Raw genomic sequence first — 18,048 nt, 5'->3', positions numbered from 1 at the left:
TTCCTCCACCCGCTCAGCCCGCCTCACCCCTCCCACTGCGCCCCGCATCCCTCCCACTGCTCCTCTTCTCCCCGCCCCGCCTCCCCCACGCCCTCCCTCTGCCTTGCACGCTTTCTCCTCGGCGGTGGTCACGTACACATACTAAATCACCTACACCCACCTGAAGGGTGCGGGCATGGCCTCGATCCAAACGCCCGGGAGGTCCGGGGAGGGAGCGCCCTGGGAGGAGCCCCCGGCATCCGGGGCCGGCTTCCCTGTGCGCTCTGGTGGAAACACCAGTTTTCCCTCATCCAGCTCCCTATCCAGGTGGCACCAGGTCTCCTGACCCTTAACTGAAAGCTCCAGTTGAGCATTCATCCTTTACCCTTTCACCTGGTTTATAAAACTTGTTTGTCACTTGAGCCTGACAAAACCGGATTAACCTGCGTCTTCTCCGGCCAGAGAGCTGTTTCCCAGGTATCTTACATTTGCCTGGAAAGTCGGACCTGGGCATTCGCTAACCTACAGCTAGAAAGAGCACTTCCAAAAATTGCTTATTAACATGGAACCCAGTTAGCACAACCTTAAAGCATTAGATGCTCCAACACCTGAAACTAAGGACATGTAGCCTCCCTACAAGTGTTGGGTAGTAACTGTTCCTTGCATTTGGAGCCTTTGTCCAGTTTCTGCTGTGTACATTTATCTTTAGCTATTGGTGAACTTTTCTTCAGTTTTCCTTTGAGGTCTACACTGATGTATAACCAATCATACCAAGCACCACGTGCTTAGGGCTTATTATGTGCCTGATACTGTAAGAGGTACTTTACCCTTATTCACTCTCATGCCCCAGGACTCTACTGGGTGCTTATTATCCTCATTTTACACATGAAGACTTAAGCATCGGGACATTAACATGTCCAAGTGTCAGAATTGGGATATAAAGATCATGGCACAACACCGAGCAGATGGCAGCCTGTTTTAAACAAAAGGTAACTTCCTCCAAGAAACTTTACCTACACTTCCAGGCAGCTGACATCTCTTATGACACATTCTCATAGCATCCTGAACTTGCTAGATTCTACCACCGTTTGTTAGAATTATGAATGTTGCTCCATGTTGGCCTCATCTGCTAGATTATAAACTTTGTGAAAGCAGAGATGAGGTGTGTCTTATCTACTGCACTCACAACAGCTCATGGCACTGTGCTTGGCACTTAGTAGGCATTCAATAAATATGTTGAGTAAGCACATTACACCCAAACCCTTAGAATTTAGACTGTATCACCAGCAATGGCCGGGTGGTTCAGTTGGTTAGAGCGTTGTTTTGACATGCCAAGTTTGCAGGTTTGATCCCTAAATAAGTAGAACAACAAATAGATGTTTTTCTCTCTCCCTTCCTCTCTTTCTCTAAAATCAATTAATTAAAAATTTTTAATTGTACTACAAATCAATAAATAAAGATGAATTGTTTTGAAATTTATATCAAATTTACATAGGTCTGTCTATTCTTAAGCAACTAAAAGTTAGATGGATAGTTAATTGAGGAACATTATAGTTTGGAGATTTTGTGTCTATGTATCAGTTACTGTATTTTGCACCTAGAATCAGGTTTATGTCCTACAATTATATAAGAAAAAAATTCACATGTAAACCCCAAGCTACCAAAAAATTATGTCAAGAGACACAGAAGTAGAAAAGCAGGTGCCTAGGCTCTTTTTTGCCTTTGTCAGGACACTGATCCTACATCTGCCTCATGTTCGTGTTGTCATGGGGTAAAAGTCATACTAATTTCTTTAGAATATGTGGGTGATTTGAAAAGTGGATCATTGTGAGTTTTCTAAATGGTGAATCCTCGTGACATCCTGAGATGTGGGCCGGTGTGGTCCACGGATAAGTTACTAATATGGAAACTGGGAAAACAGAAATGAAGAAGTGAAATAAAGCGACTTGCACACATGGTGATGATCTGTTGGTTGAGATCAGACGAGTTTCTGTCTCCTGGATCTAAGTTGCTTTGATCCACTATGCTAGATAAGAGGAATATAGGGACACACGGGAAGGAGGACTTGTAACAATATTTATAGAAATTGACATTTTAGAAACACTTTATAATTAGGCACCTATTTTTAAGGGGCACAAAATGTGTGCTAGAGGCTGGAAAGGAGAAAGTAAACATGTGTTGAGTGCATGCTGTTCTCCAAGATGCTTTGCATTCGTTTATTCATCTAGTCACTCAAATATTTGTTGGGTGCTTACAATGTGCCGAGCACTGAACTCGGCAGCAGTAAGCAGTGAGCAGGAATTCTCCCTGCGCTCTGGAGCTTCCACTCTTACAGGGGAAGCAGATGATTTTTTTTTTTTAAATCACATAAAAGTAAAATTCCAAATGTGGTAGGTGCTCCAAAGGTGATCATGGTGCTTTACATATGTATGTTGGAGGATTTGAATGTGGAGCAGAGGGTGTTCCTGTGCAGGTTATGCTTAAGTCAAGATCTGAAAGCTGAGTAACCCAGTGGGGGGCAGGGATCACTAGAGGCTAAAGAGATGGCGTGTGCAAAGGTGAGGGAGTTCGGATAGTAAGAGGACTCAGAGATGGCTGGGGCAGCTGGATCAGAGAGAGTGACGGGCACCTAGGGACATAGAGACTGACACTGCAGTGTCCAGAGGCATTCTTGGAGCAATGGGAAGCCATTGAAAGGGCTTCAAGCCCTGGTCGGTTGGCTCAGTGGTAGAGCGTTGGCCTGGCGTGCAAGGGGTCCCGGGTTCGATTCCCGGCCAGGGCACACAGGAGAAGCGCCCATCTGCTTCTCCACCCCTCCCCCACTCCTTCCTCTCTGTTTCTCTCTTCCCCTCCCGCAGCCGAGGCTCCACTGGAGCAAAGATGGCTCGGGCGCTGGGGATGGCTCCTTGGCCTCTGCCCCAGGCGCTAGAGTGGCTCTGGTCGCAACAGAGCAACGCCCCGGAGGGGCAGAGCATCGCCCCCTGGTGGGCGTGCCGGGTGGATCCCGGTCGGGCGCATGTGGGAGTCTGTCTGACTGTCTCTCCCCGTTTCCAGCTTCAGAAAAAAAAATAATAAAAAATAAAAATAAATAAAAAAAGAAAGGGCTTCAAGTCTAGGGTGGGAAATGCGATATTAGATTTATATTTTACAAAGGCAACTATAGATGTTCTGTTTCTTCCCTTGTATGTCTCTATATAACATGGATGTATATTTCTCTATAGATATAGACAGGGTTTGTTATTTTCTTCTTTTAAGGGTTTATCTATGTTTACTCTATAAATATGTATTTCTATGTGTCTATAAGAAAGTAGGTACTTGGAAACAGTAAGTGAACCAGAGATCGTCAGAGAAAGCAGGATAAGAATAAGATGCATAAGTTCTAGCGGTCACACATAATAGCCATTATGGTGTAAACCAGTGATTTTCAACCGGTGTGCTGCAAGAATTTTTAAAGCATGCTATACCTCACTGGTCAGGGGTACTGACCTCTTTCTCCTTAGACTGTCAAATTAAAAAATGACAACAGCCAATGCAACAACAGCTGTGAATGGATCAAAATTATACCTTTTTTACTGTCAAATAGGCAAAAAAATATAATTTTTTTTTGGTGTGCTGCAGAATTTTAGTAATTAGTTCCTGTGTGCCATGAGATGAAAAAAAGTTGAAAATCGCTGGTATCATCTAAAGGATTTTTCAAAAGTCTTTAGAGGAAAGCTGACTGCCTGATGTTGGTCACCTGTCTCTGGGATGATGAAGGCCCTGGAAGATCCTAGTGACTTATGCCAAGAAAAGGAACACTGAAGTGAATTAAGTGGGACATTTTCCTTGTTACCCCCAGGGTCTGTAAACAATACAAACATAGGACAGAAAAGGGAGAGCTACAGAAAATGCATTGGAAATGTGGAAGCCATCGGGGTAGGGATATACAGAGGGGGTGTCATCCTCATATCAGACGTGAGCTAGAACCTACCGTGTTCTTGACCTTTGGCCCCCTGTCAGGTAGTCTTAAGTTCTTTCAAGAAAATAGTGCTATGGGAAGAGGGTTCTAGTCAGGATTGCAGCATAGATAAACGCAGGACTCAGATCCTCCCACGGTCACGTCAAAATAACAATGAAACTACAGAACAGCCACCCTTCAGGACAGCCTGAAATCTAGCTGAGCAGAAGTCTCATAACTGAGGATATAAAGAAGAAGCCACATTGAGACTGGTAAGAGGGGTGGGGACACGAAACAAGCTGGTCCCACAGCCACATATCAGGAACAAAAATCAGGAAGGATGTCTTGGCTGTGAAGATACCCCGTGAGGAGTAAAGAGTCCCAGCCCTACACCAGGCCCCTCCAGCCCAAGGTTCCAGTGCCAAGAAGAGAAGTCCCCATAACTTCTGGATGTAAAAACCAGAGGGGATTGTGGCTGAGTGAGATGGAGGACTACTGGAGTCTCAGGCACCCTTCTTATAGGATCCATGAGTGGGATTATTTGAACTCACTTCTTCTGAGCTCCAGCACTAGGACAGCAGCTCAAAAGGCACCAGGGACATATGGAGAGGAACTGAATTGTCTGGCTCCAGTGCAAGAGCTAGAGAGGCAGCTTTCTTCCAAACAGAATGCTGGCAAAGGCCATTGTTCCTTTGTTGAGCCCTTAGCAGGCAGGCTTCATATCGGAGACTTTATCCACCTGGCTAACACTGTTTGTCTCACACTGGTGATTCCCTGAGATCCTGCTTCACCCAAGTTTCAGGCCCACCTAAACTGTTTCTAGTGGTTTCTCCATACAAGCAGCCTGTCTTGGCTCATGCTTCAGACTTTCCAAAAATCTCTCAAACAGGCAGCATCTGGCCTCAGCATTACCTGTACCTCTTGTTAAGTGGCCTCAGGCCTGGTCAGGCCGGGCACTAGTGGCAGCCAGACTCTGTTCACAGTTTGGCCCCTCATGGGGATCTCCAAACCCAGCACAAGTAGCAGCTATCTGCAGATTACTTTGTAGCTCATGCTGGGTGACTTCGGGCAGAGCACAAGGAACAGCTGACCTTGGCCTGCACCAACTGGGGCCCCTAGAGTCAGCACATTCTGTGGATAGCTTCAGACCGTGTGGAAGAACTGCCCAACAACCTCCACAAGTGGCACACTTAAGGGGTGGAGTCAGTGGGCACAGAGCCCCACTGAAGTGAGCCCTACCCCATGGGATTGACTCCTGCACTGCTGATCTTTCACAGTGGTCACAGCCAGTCTTTGAAGCCGATCAGCCTGGGGTAAATCCGGCCCATTGCACTGGCCGACAGCAATCAAGGCTCACCTACTGCAGGAGGGTGCACACAACCCACATGAGGAGCACCCGGGAGGGCCCAGCTCAGGTGATTGGGGCAGCTGAGCCGCTGAACCCGACAGGACACCTACTACACAAGGCCATTCTAACAAGCCTGGGAGACCTACCAGCTCTACCTAATACATAGAAACAAACACAGGGACTCAGCCTAAATGAGGAGACAAAAAAAAAAAAAATTCCAAATGAAAGAACAGAACAAAGCTTCAGAAAAAAAAAATAAACAAAATGGAGACAAGCAATCTACCAGATGCAGAATTCAAAACACTGGATACAATGTTGCTCAATGAACTTAGGGAAAGAATCTATGAACTTAGAACTTCAACAAAGAGATCAGAAACATAAAAACAGATAAAAAAAAACACATAAAATGAACCAGTTAGAAATGCAGAATGCACTAACTGAAATGAATACATTATAAGAGCCTGAACAGGTGGTGGCACAGTGTGTAGAGCATTGAACTGGGATGCAGAAGACCCAGGTTCAAAACCTCGAGGTCACCAGCTTGAGCATGGGCTCATCCAGTTTGAGCACGGGCTCACCAGCTTGAGTACAGGGTCAGTGGCTTGAGCATGGGAACATAGACATGACTCCATGGTCGCTAGCTTGAGCCCAAAGGTTGCTGGATTGAAGTTCAAGGTCTCTGGCTTGAGCTCAAGGTCATTGGCTTGAACAAGGGTTCACTTGCTCTGCTGTAGCTCCCTGGTCAAGGCACATATGAGAAAGCAATCAATGAACAACTGTGGTGCTGCAATGAAGAATTGATGCTTCTCATCTCTCTCCGTTCCTCTCTGTCTGTCCCTATCTCTCTCTGTCTCTCTTTCTGCTCTGTCACACACACAAAAATAGAATACATTACAGGAAATCGACAGTAGAATACAAGAAGTAGAGGACTAAATCAAAGATTTGGATGATTAGGAAGCAGAAAACAACCAATCAGAATAGCAAAAAGAAAAAAGAGTCCAAAAAATGAAGATAGTATAAGGAGCCTCTGGGACAACTTCAGGTGTACTCACATTTGCATCATGAGGGTGCCATAAGAAGAGGAGAGCAAGGAATTGAAAACCTTAGAGAGAGAGAGTGAGTGAGAGAGAGAACTTCCCTAACCTATTGAATGAAATAGACATACATGTCCAGGAAGCACAAAATCCCAAACAAGATGAATCCAAAGAGGCCTACACCAAGATACATCATAATTAAAATGCCAAACGCTAAAGACAAAAAAAAAAAATCTTAAAAGCAATAAGAGAAAATCAGTTATCTACGAGGGAGCTACCATAAAATTGTCAGCTGGTTTCTCAACAGAAACTTTGCTGGCTAGAAGGGATTGGCATGAAATATTTAAAGTGATGAAAAGTAAGGCTCTACAACCAAGATTACTCTACCTAGCAAAGCTATTGTTTAGAATCAAAGTACATACAGATAAAGAGTTCCCAGACAAGAAAAAGCTAAAGGAATTCATCACCACTAAACCAGTATTATAAGACATGTAGGCCCTGTCTGGTTGGCTTACTGGTAGAGTGTCAACCCTGCATGTGGAAGTCCCAGGGCGCACAGGAGAGGCAACCATCTGCTTCTCCCCACACTCCCCCTCCCCTTTCTCTCTCACTTCCTCTTCTGCAGCCATGCTCGATTGATTCAAGCACATTGGCCCTGGGCACTGAGGATGGCTCCATCAAGCCTCTGCTTCAGGTGCTAAAAATAACTTGGTTGCAAGCATCAGCCCCAGATGGGCTTAGCCAGGTGGATCCCAGTTAGGATACATGCAGGAGTCTGTCTCTGTATCTCCCCTACTCTCACTAAAAAAAAGAAAGAAAGAAAGAAAGAAAGAAAGAAAGAAAGAAAGAAAGAAAGAAAGAAAGAAAGAAAGAAAGAAAGAAAGAAAAGAGAGAGGAAAGAAAGAAAGAAAGAAAGAAAGAAAGAAAGAAAGAAAGAAAGAAAGAAAGAAAGAAAAAGAAAGAAAGGTAAAAGGGTCTTCTATAACAAGAAGAAAAAAAGATCAAAAATATAAATAGCCTGACCAGGCAGTGGCACAGTGAATACAGCATCAAAGTGGGACACAGAGGTCCCAGGTTTGAAACCCCAAGGTTGCCGACTTGAGTGTGGGCTCATCCAGTTTGAGCATGGGATTACCAGCTTGAGCTCAGGGTCACTGGCTTGAGCATGGGATCATAGACATGACCCCATGGTGGCTGACTTGAGCCCAAAGGTCACTGGCTTGAAGCCCAAGGTCGCTGGCTTGTGCAAAGGGTCACTCACTCTGCTGTAGTTTCCAACCCCCATCAAGGCACAAATGAGAAAGCAGTCAATGAACAACTAAGGAGACTAAGGAGTCACAGTGAAGAATTGATGCTTCTCATCTCTCTCCCTTCCTGTCTGTTAGTCCCTATCTTTCCCTCTCTCTTTCTCTGTCACACACACACAATATATATATTGTGTATATATATTGTGTATATATACACACACATATATACATATATATAATAAAATCTCAATAAACATATATCTATAAACAATTACTTTAATTGCAGTTGGATTAAATAGACTTCACAGCAAAGGTTATAACAAGAGACAAAGAAGGACCCAGCAGTTCCACTTAAGGGTATTCATCTGAAGAAACCCAAAACACTAAATTGAAATAACATATACGTCCATATGTTTATTGCAGCATTATTTGCAATAGCCAAGATATGAAAGCAACCTAAGTGTCCATCAATAGATGAATGAATAAAGAAGTGGTACAGATATACAATGGAATTATACTCAGCCATAAAAAAGAATAAAATCTTGTCATCTGCAAAAACATGGACAGACCTACAGGATATTGTGCTGAGTGAAATAAGTCATACAGAGGAAGACAAATACCATATGGTGGTAGATAAAGGAGGCAGGAGAAGGCATGGGGGTATCTCTGGGATTGGATAAAAGACAAAATGGAGAAAGACATACTCCTTTTACATTGGGGGATACAGGATAGCTAATAATTAGCATTTACAGCACATCAGCCATAACATAGAGGTGGTAATCAGGGAACAGATGACAACGAGGGGTTCTGTGATCTCGTGCTCTGGTGGGCTTGTACTCTAGTGCCAGACGGTGTTCATCTTTTAGGGGTAGGAAAGTGACCTTGTAACAGCCTTTTTCCTTGTATATATTTCCTTGTTCCTACTTCCTCCTGCCTGTTAGTCTTTCATTCTGTACAGCTCCTCCAAGCTCCTTTCTATCTGCTAGATTGGACGCTGCCTGATTCATCAATTGTTGAATAAAGACAATAAGATCTTTAAAATTTTCTCAGTTGAAGCACAAATCTTAAGTGTAAGATTGAGTGAGTTTTGACAAATGCATGAAGCCAAACCTCTGTCATTCCAGAAAGTTCCTTCAAACCATTTTTTAGTAAATCCCTGCTCCCATCCCCAGAAGCAATCACTGTTCTAACTTTATTCATCATATATTAGTTTAGGCTGGCCTAGAACTAAGAAATAATGCATAAAAAAATAGAACCACACTTTGCATACTCTTGTGTAATGTTCCTTTTACTCAGCATAATGTTTTTAAAATTAATTCAAGACGTTTCCTGTATCAGAGTTCATTCCTTTTTTTTTTCTAAGAAGTTTCCTTTGTATGAATACATCACAGCTTGTTTATTCATTTTCCTGTTTATGGACATATTAGTTTGTTGCCAATTTGGGGTTATTATGAATAAAACTGCTAAGGACAGTCTTATGTTGGTGTTTTTTTTTTTTTTGGTGTTTTTTTTTTTTTTTTTGTAAACATATATTTTTGTTTCTCTAGAGTAAAAATAGCCAGGAGTGGAATTGCTGGGTTGTGAGAGATGAAGAGGCTGTAACAACATTAAATGTGCAGTAAGCCCAACAAGCTAAGGAGGGCCACAGGGCAGGCCTGACATGCCCAGTGACCAAAAGTCACCACACTGGATGGTCTGATCACAAATTCCTAACTGGGCAGGTCAGAGCAGGTAGTCACATTTCTACAGCTTCCTTAGCAAAGGTCAATCTTTACATCAAGTGAGCTCTCTCCATTGTTCTAATGCATCTAGGATAACATACCTTTGAAATATCAGAGTAGTTTTCTTTGCCTACCCCTAAAAGATGAACACCGTCTGGCACTAGAGTACAAGCCCCCCAGAGCACGAGATCACAGAACCCCTCGTGGTCATCTGTTCCCCGATTACCACCTCTATATTATGGCTGATGTGCTATAAATGCTAATTATTAGCTATCTTGTATCCCCCAATGTAAAAGGAGTATGTCTTTCTCCATTTTGCCTTTTATCAATCCCAGAGATACCCCCATGCCTTCTCCTGCCTCCTTAATCTACCACCAATGGATTCCATGCACCTTCCTTACGTCTTCTCCTTTGATTCTAACGCATAAAATAAGCTGAAAATCTGCCATTCTCTGGAGCATTTGAGATCTTGCTTCCCAGCATATGTCATCAGTTTGGCTCAGATAAACTCATAAAAATTCTCTACAGGTTTGGATGTTTCTTACATCAACAGGACCATGGGGACATTATGAAACAGCCAAAGCTTTTCCCCAAGTGATGTTCCACTTCACACTCCCATGAATAAGGTCTGAGAGTTCTGGTTGCTCCACATCCTCACTGACATTTAATGTTGTTACTTGAAAAACTGTACCCATTTTGCACCCAAACAGGGCATATAGTCCTATTTCACTGTGGTTTTAATTTTCATTTCTCTGATGACTAATGATGTTTTTATGTGTTTATTTCCTATTTGAAGAGCTTCTTACAAAATGACTGTCTAAATTTTTCACTGTGCAACATTTTAAGACACATAAGGGTTGTAACTCCTTTAAGATAGCAAAAATTTACCCCTTCTCTCTCTCTGTCTCTCTCTCTCTCCCTCTCTCTCTCCCTCTCTCTCTCTTCTCTAAAAATTAATAAAGAAAAAAAAGAAAAGAAAAAAAGGTCTGACCTGTGGTGGCGCAGTGGATAAAGCGTCGACCTGGAAATGCTGAGGTCGCCGGTTTGAAACCCTGGGTTTGCCTGGTCAAGGCACATATGGGAGTTGATGTTCCAGCTTCTCCCCCCTTCTCTCTCTCTGTCTCTCTCTCTCTCCTCTAAAAATGAATAAAGAAAAAAAATAGAAAAAATTTAAATTAAAAAAAATCCAAATGCTATGAATTCAGATATTTAAATATTGGAAGATCCAAAAATTAAAAAAAAACAAAAAAACAGTGCAGAATGCATTGCATGATGGGCCAGTCTAGGTGGATGGGGCGTCAGAGTTCTGTAAGTTGATTTAAGAATGAGGGCCTGAAAGAACTCCCACTCAGAGATGTGGGCTAAGTGACCAGGCTCTCATTATGACCTTCACAGGCTCTGGGCACTTTTGCCCTTGTGGGAAAACACATTTGCATTGGTATCAAAAAGAATACAGTCAAAGCTGGATCTGGTATTATATATTCATTGTTATTATATTCATATTTTTCTTCTGATTTTAAAAGAAATTAAAATTACAATATATTTGTGGACACCTAAAAGTACCATAGGTCCTAGGTACTGTGCCACTCTACTTAACAGGTAAGTCAGCCCTGTTGTTGATCACCCCCTCCTTAAATTATGACAGAAAAACTGCAGTAATTAGAAAAGCAAAGTCAACCTAGGTCAGGGTTGTGAGTAAGGTGACCAACAGTCCTCCTTTAGGGAGGACAGTCCTTCTTTTGTAAGTTCCGTCCTTCCTCGAAAAGTGTCCTCCTGCACGTCCTCCTTTTTGATATTGGAAGACTAATCTGTAAGTGTCTATATTCCATCAATGCAGAGTCAATCCATTGGGTGTGATGTGACATATTTGTATCTAAATGAGTACTTTTTTCTTATAATTATTATTAAAAATTAATAGGCATGTAAACATAATTACAATATAAAATATTACAAATATTTTTATTATGCTTTTATCATATTATAGTGTATTATTGTTATGATGATTAAAATGTTTCTTTTATTTACGATATTGTTTGCTTCAATTTATTTTTGTCCTTTTTATTGTAAAAAAGTTGGTCACCATAGTTGTGAGAAAAGCTGGCCTGGAGGTCTGAAGTCCAGGCTGAATATCCAGGTTGAAATTTCTGGTTTTTCTATAACCTCTCAAGCACCTGAGAAGCTAATTCCCAAAACATATGAGATGATATGTTTTCTTTGGTGGGTAAGCAACTCTGAACCTCAAAAATCATCAAGTATCAGGGTGTTTCAGAAAAGCACACCTATACATGGATATATTTGGGTTAAAAAGAAACTGTATAGGCCCTGGCCGGTTGGCTCAGTGGTAGAGCGTCGGCCTGGCGTGCAGAGGTCCCGGGTTCGATTCCCGGCCAGGGCACATAGGAGAAGCGCCCATTTGCTTCTCCACCCCTCCCCCTCTCCTTCCTCTCTGTCTCTCTCTTCCCCTCCCGCAGCTGAGGCTCCATTGGAGCAAAGATGGCCCGGGCGCTGGGGATGGCTCCTTGGCCTCTGACCCAGGTGCTAGAGTGGCTCTGGTCGCAACAGAGCAACGCCCCGGAGGGGCAGAGCGTCGCCCCCTAGTGGGCGTGCCGGGTGGATCCCGGTCGGGCGCATGCGGGAGTCTGTCTGTCTCTCCCCGTTTCCAGCTTCAGAAAAAAATAAAAATAAAAATAATAAAAAAAAAAGAAAGAAACTGTATAGCCTGACCTGTGGTGGCACAGGAATGTGGAGGTCGCCGGTTTGAACCCCCGGGCTTGCCTGGTCAAGGCACATGCCAGAAGCAACTACTACTATGATTTGATACTTCCTGCTCCTCTCCCTTTTATTCTCTCTCTTTCTCTTTCCTCTCTCTAAAAATCAAGAAATAAAATATTTTCTAAAAACTGTACATATTTGATTTTTAGGGGTTTAAAAAAATTTGACCTGTTAGAGTATATTTTAGCTTTATAATTTCCAGTTAAATGTCAAATTGGGCAATTGTTTTAGCTTATGATTTTAAGTTGAGGTGTCATAAGTTTATTTTTTAGATTTTAATTTATTTAAGAATATTGGATGGTTTTGTTTGTTTAAGGAGTACTTGAAAGGAAAATTAAATATGTTAAATGTATATAGTTGAAAATATTTAATGGAATCTACTTACTTTAAAAATCCTTCCTGCCTGACCTGTGGTGATGCAGTGGATCAAGCATTGACCTGGAATGTTGAGGTCGCTGGTTCAAAACCCTGGGCTTGCCCGGTCAAGGCACATATAGGAGTTGATGCTTCCTGCTCCTCCCTCCTTCTCTCTCTCTCTTTATCTTTCTCTCTGTCTCTCTTCTCTAAAATGAATAAATAAAAAATAATAATTAAAAAAAATCCTTCCTAAGGTGAGTGTTAACATTTTCTAGATTTATGAAGAGATTATGTTTTTAAAACTGTGGCTTGTGCATAAAACCATCCATAGGATATTTTAAAAATTGTGTTTGGATGATATATATTACCACAATGGGAGAAACTTGTTTTAGATAAGTTATAAGGAGAGCAAGTCATGTAAAATGGGGATACCAGGAACCAAATGAGGATAGGAGCCTACTCCTCTCACCCAAACCTCACATTTGCCATTTAGGGGCATCAGTCTCAAGCTCAAACATATACCTATGAAGTCATATGGCATATGCCCTAAAATCTGATTTCCCAATGTCAAAGCCCTGTGTCAATCAATCCACTATGGTCACCTTCCTAAAAACATACTTTATTTCCATCAGGATCTGATTGTTCAAATATGGCCTCCGCCTTGTCCCAGACTCTGCCTTTGCATTATTTATCTGGCTATTTATTCTACCCAGATCCTTCTTTTTACTCCCTGGGTGCAAATTAGAGCTTTTGGAAGCAGCGTTAAAATTTTCAGTCACCAGGGTCCCATTTACCCTCATTTACCAGAATAATAATTCCTTAAATGGTGCCCTGATGGCCTGTCTAAATGGATGCCCCCTTCACGTTGCCTAATTTGCATCCTGAGCATGATTTAGCCACCCAGCACCATCTAGTATTCTATTTTCATTTTTCTCATTAGTTAATTTTCCAGTTACTTTGATAACTGTTCTCAGACTAGCCAAGCATATTGCTTGGGTAAGGAAAATTCTAAAGCCTCTGGGCTAAAGTAGGTTACTTTAAGTTGCAATATGAGAATATATTTTCTTATGCAGAATATCCTTTCTTAATTCTGAAGGTCATCATATTCGTATATGCAGGCAGTTTAAGAGTTACATTAATTTCCACTAAGGTTCCGAAGTCGTTGTTCCCTGGGATGCTGGCATGCACACACCACCGCGTGTTTGCCTGCCCTTCATGCCTCCAGGAACTGCTCCTCCCACCTGTCCGCACGGTTGATTCTGTGCAGTATATTTGTACTCCAATGTGGCCACTGTTTCCTGTCACAGCTGATTGGCCAAGCACGGGGATACAATCTAAACTCATTCCTAAAGGTCATTCCTTTTTGGGAAGTTGAGACTTAGAGATCTGGGGAGAATGTTGTATGCAAATCGTGCTGTGTGAACAGGTTTCTGACGCTACTGCTGTGGGCAGCCATTCCTGCACACCATTGCTCAGGGAGCCGCCTGGGGAGAGAGAGAGAGAAAGAGCTGAGTGTAGCAAAGTGAGGGGAGATAAGGGCTGAGCAGCACAGGAAACAAAGCAGCTGATTCCTGATAACTCTCTGCTTTTAGTTCCTTGTGAACCGGAGTGCACAGTCTGTCCTTGGAATCTGTAACGGGACTCTCCACTTTATACTAAATCCTCCTGTTCATCCTAGGTTACTTTGCTTGGGTTTCTTTTACTTGAAACCCAAAGAACTTTGACAAAGAAATAAAGACCACTTACTAAGTAAGTAGTCAGAGAATCTAAATTGTAAAAAAAAAAAATTGAATTATTTAGAAAATAAAGCAATGCAATGTTAAATGAAAGAAGGATCATAGTCTAACAGTTTTATTAGGTTCTACTGATCTAGGGGTTCCATTCCCAGCTTAAAGCAAACATAGTGCAGGGTAAATTCACCCTGCAATACCAAAAGGAACATTATAGAAATAAGCACGCTCTCATTTTCTCTTGCTTTCCTTAGAAACTTTTACTTTCTGGTGGAAATTCATATATCCACCAGATATTGTGTAATATATCATATTCAGAACTTTAGTTTAGATCTTTTAACAGATATTTAATGAGCATATAATAGACTAGGGGTCCCCAAACTACGGCCTGCGGGCCACATGCGGCCCCCTGAGGCCATTTATCAGGCCCTGCCGCACTTCTGGAAGGGGCACCTCTTTCATTGGTGGTCAGTGAGAGGAGCCTAGTTCCCATGGAAATACTGGTCAGTTTGTTCATTTAAATTTACTTGTTCTTTATTTTAAATATTGTATTTGTTCCCGTTTTGGTTTTTTACTTTAAAATAAGATATGTGCAGTGTGCATAGGGATTTGTTCATAGTTTTTTTTTTATAGTTCGGTCCTCCAACGGTCTGAGGGACAGTGAACTGGCCCCCTGTGTAAAAAGTTTGGGGACCCCTGTAATAGACTGTGCCAATATCGGGGATGCATGATGAATAAGTTAGGTCTGGAGTGCCCAACACATAAAGAGAGAATGTCAGAATATGTAAGTTCCCTGCCTCCCCTTTCTCTGCTGTCAGGACTCTGGAGGGAGACGGGGTGTGATCACCAGAACCAGCTAACTGGTCTAGACAGACCAGCCTCCTAGAAAAGAATGAATAGACCTGGGAGGCAGGTTGGGCTTTGCCAATACTAGCACAGATCTGTGAAGTCTTTACCTAAGCCAGTTTTCCTGTTTATCTTTTTTCCCCTTTTTATTGAATTTATTGGGGCGACACTGGTTAACAAAATTCTACAGGTTTCAGATGCACAATTCTACAACATGTGATTTCTACACCATATTGTGTGTTCATCACCCCAAGCCAAGTCTGTGTTCAACACCATTTCTTGTTTATCTCTGCACCTATAAATCGGGCAAAAGAAAATGGAGAAATGGCTCTCGTGGGTAGATCACTTAGGATTCAGCTGTAGACAACAGAGGCCACTCCACATATATCATATAGAAATGAATTTTTATCTTTTTACAGGGATGGATAGTCAGAGAGAGGGATAGACAGGGACAGACAGACAAACAGGGATACGAGAAGCATCAATCATTAGTTTTTCTTTGCACGTTGCGACACCTTAGTTGTTCATTGATTGCTTTCTCATATGTGCGTTGACCGCGGGGCTACAGCAGACCGAGTAACCCCTTGCTCAAGCCAGAGACCTTGGGTCCAAGCCGGTGAGCTTTGCTCAAACCAGATGAGCCCGCGCTCAAGCTGGTGACCTCGGGGTCTCGAACCTGGGTCCTCCGCATCCCAGTACGACACTCTATCCACTCTGCCACCGCCTGGTCAGGCAGAAATGAATTTTTAAAAAGGAGATTAAACACAAAATTGCTGAGGGCCCTAGGCTGGTTCTGGCTCGGCAGCTCAGTAGGTTAGAGGATTGTCCCAACATGCTGAGGTTGTAGGTTTGATTCCTGGTCAGGGCACAGACAAGAATCAACCAATGACAGCATGAATAAATGGGACAATGAGTTGATCTCTCTCTCTTTCTCTCTCCCTCTTCCTTCCCCTTACAAAAAAGAGAAAAAGAAAGAACATATTGCAGAATTGGCTGTTCAGGGAATCAGACTAAAGCAGGGCCAATGGTTTTAAAGACATACTTCTTTAGCCTTGATCCAGGACCAGCTTCTTTTAGACACCGGTGAAGCTAAATATGGACACCAAGACCTGCTGTAGAAAAGCCCAGGGCAGTGCCTACCGGAGGAAGACAGGTACATCGCACTTCCACCTTCAAAATAACACAGCAATGCTCACAATAAAGCTAACATTTACTCACACTATGTGTCAGGCTAAGCCAATTATGTGATTTCACTCAGTTGTCATAACTGTTCTATGAGATAGATGCTCTTTTCATCCCCATTTTACAGACAGGGAAACTGAGATCCAGAGGAGGCAAGCGTTCGAGTTCACATAGGCAGTAAATAGCAATAGAGATGTGCGTGCATTTTATTGGTGTCGTCTATTTCATGTCTTGAACCCTAGCTGCAAGAAAATTTGGGAGGCAAAGCAAGATTTTTGGTTTTCCCACCTTTGCAGCTATTCAAAATACCCTAGAAGATAGGATCTACGTGGCTGTCCAGCATACCCAGCTCTGTGAAGCAGTCCCAATCCAGGGCTCGCCATGGCAAATATGCTACAGCAACAGTGGTTCAAGGCAAGTAGATTCATTCAATGCACCTAATCTATTTGTCATCTGTTACCCTAAGATTAGCTCACCACAAAGCCCTATTAAAGCAATATAGACAGTTTCTGATTACATTTGACATATATTCCTGTTTGAACAAGGCATAAATTAGTTTGTGGTCTGTATTTATTTCATTGGTACAGAATTACAAACTTAAGTTTTGTGTTTCAAACTTACTCACTTTTGGTAAAATGTGAAATACTTTTTTTTAATTTATTCATTTCAGAGAGAGAGAGACAGACAGAGAGAGAGAGAGAGAGAGAGAGAGAGAGAAGGGGGAAGGAGCAGGAAGCATCAACTCCCACATGTGCCTTGACCAGACAAGCCCTGGGTTTTAAACCCATGACCTCAGCATTCCAGGTAGATGCTTCATCCACTGCGCCACCCCAGATCAGGCCTGAAATACTTTTCTTTAAAAACAATGTTCATTTAGAGCTCATTGGATATTAACAATTCCCTTCATTTTTCAGGACCAAACTCAAAAGTCATTTCATTTGTGAGGAGTTTCCACCTGGATTTGAGTACTTTTGTTTATTAATTGTATTCTTTTCTGTAAAAATAAAAGTTGTACATGTCTGTATTAGATTGCTAGGGTTGTTATAACTAAGTACCAAAGGCTGGGTCGCTTGAATAACAGAAATTTATTTTCTCAGAGTTCTGGAGGCTAGAAGTTCAAGATCAAGGTGTTGGAGGTGTTGGTTTCTATTGTGGCCTCACTCCTTGGCTTGTAGATGGCCATCTTCTCCCTGTGTCTTTAGATGGTCTTCCCTCTGTGTGTCTGTGTCCTAATCTTCTCTTCTTATAAAAATATAAGTCATATTGAATTAGGCCCTATTCCAATGACCCCATTTTAACTTAACTGCCTCTTTAAATTCCCTGTCTCCAAATACAGTCACATTCTGAGGTGCTTAGGGTTAGGGCTTCAGTATATGAATTCAAGGGGACATAATTCAGCCTATTACAATGCCCTCTGCCAACTAAACTATTGTGCTTTCAGCACAATAGAGTTATTCTTTTACAAAGTGCTTTCATGTATAGAATCTCATATGACCTTCACATAGGGCAGGGTAGAGATCCCTATTTTACACATTTGGAAACTGAGGTTCAGGCAGGCAAGGTGACACCCTCGAGCTTACACAAGGAATGAGTAATTCTAGTGTTTGAGTCCAGATTTTCTGATTTGTGATCCAGCTCTGCTAGAGCCCTGGATTTGAGCTTGTAGACAGAGATAAAAGGGTTTCTTTGGATGCTCATGGGAACATTTGAGGAAAGGTCATGTGGGGGCAAGAATTTGAGACTTATGACCGTCAAGATGAATTTTAATTTTATGATTATAGTGAAGAGGAAGTGAGTGAGAACTGGCTGGAGTATGCCAGCTCAGAGGGGCAAGAGGCACAGAGGTTATGGAGTCATGCACAGAGAAGAGGATTAGTATTTTTAAAGACTCCACA

The sequence above is a fragment of the Saccopteryx bilineata genome, chromosome 5, assembly GCF_036850765.1.
Source record: "Saccopteryx bilineata isolate mSacBil1 chromosome 5, mSacBil1_pri_phased_curated, whole genome shotgun sequence".
Classification (NCBI taxonomy): Eukaryota; Metazoa; Chordata; class Mammalia; order Chiroptera; family Emballonuridae; genus Saccopteryx; species Saccopteryx bilineata.
Note: the sequence above shows the minus strand (reverse complement) of the source record.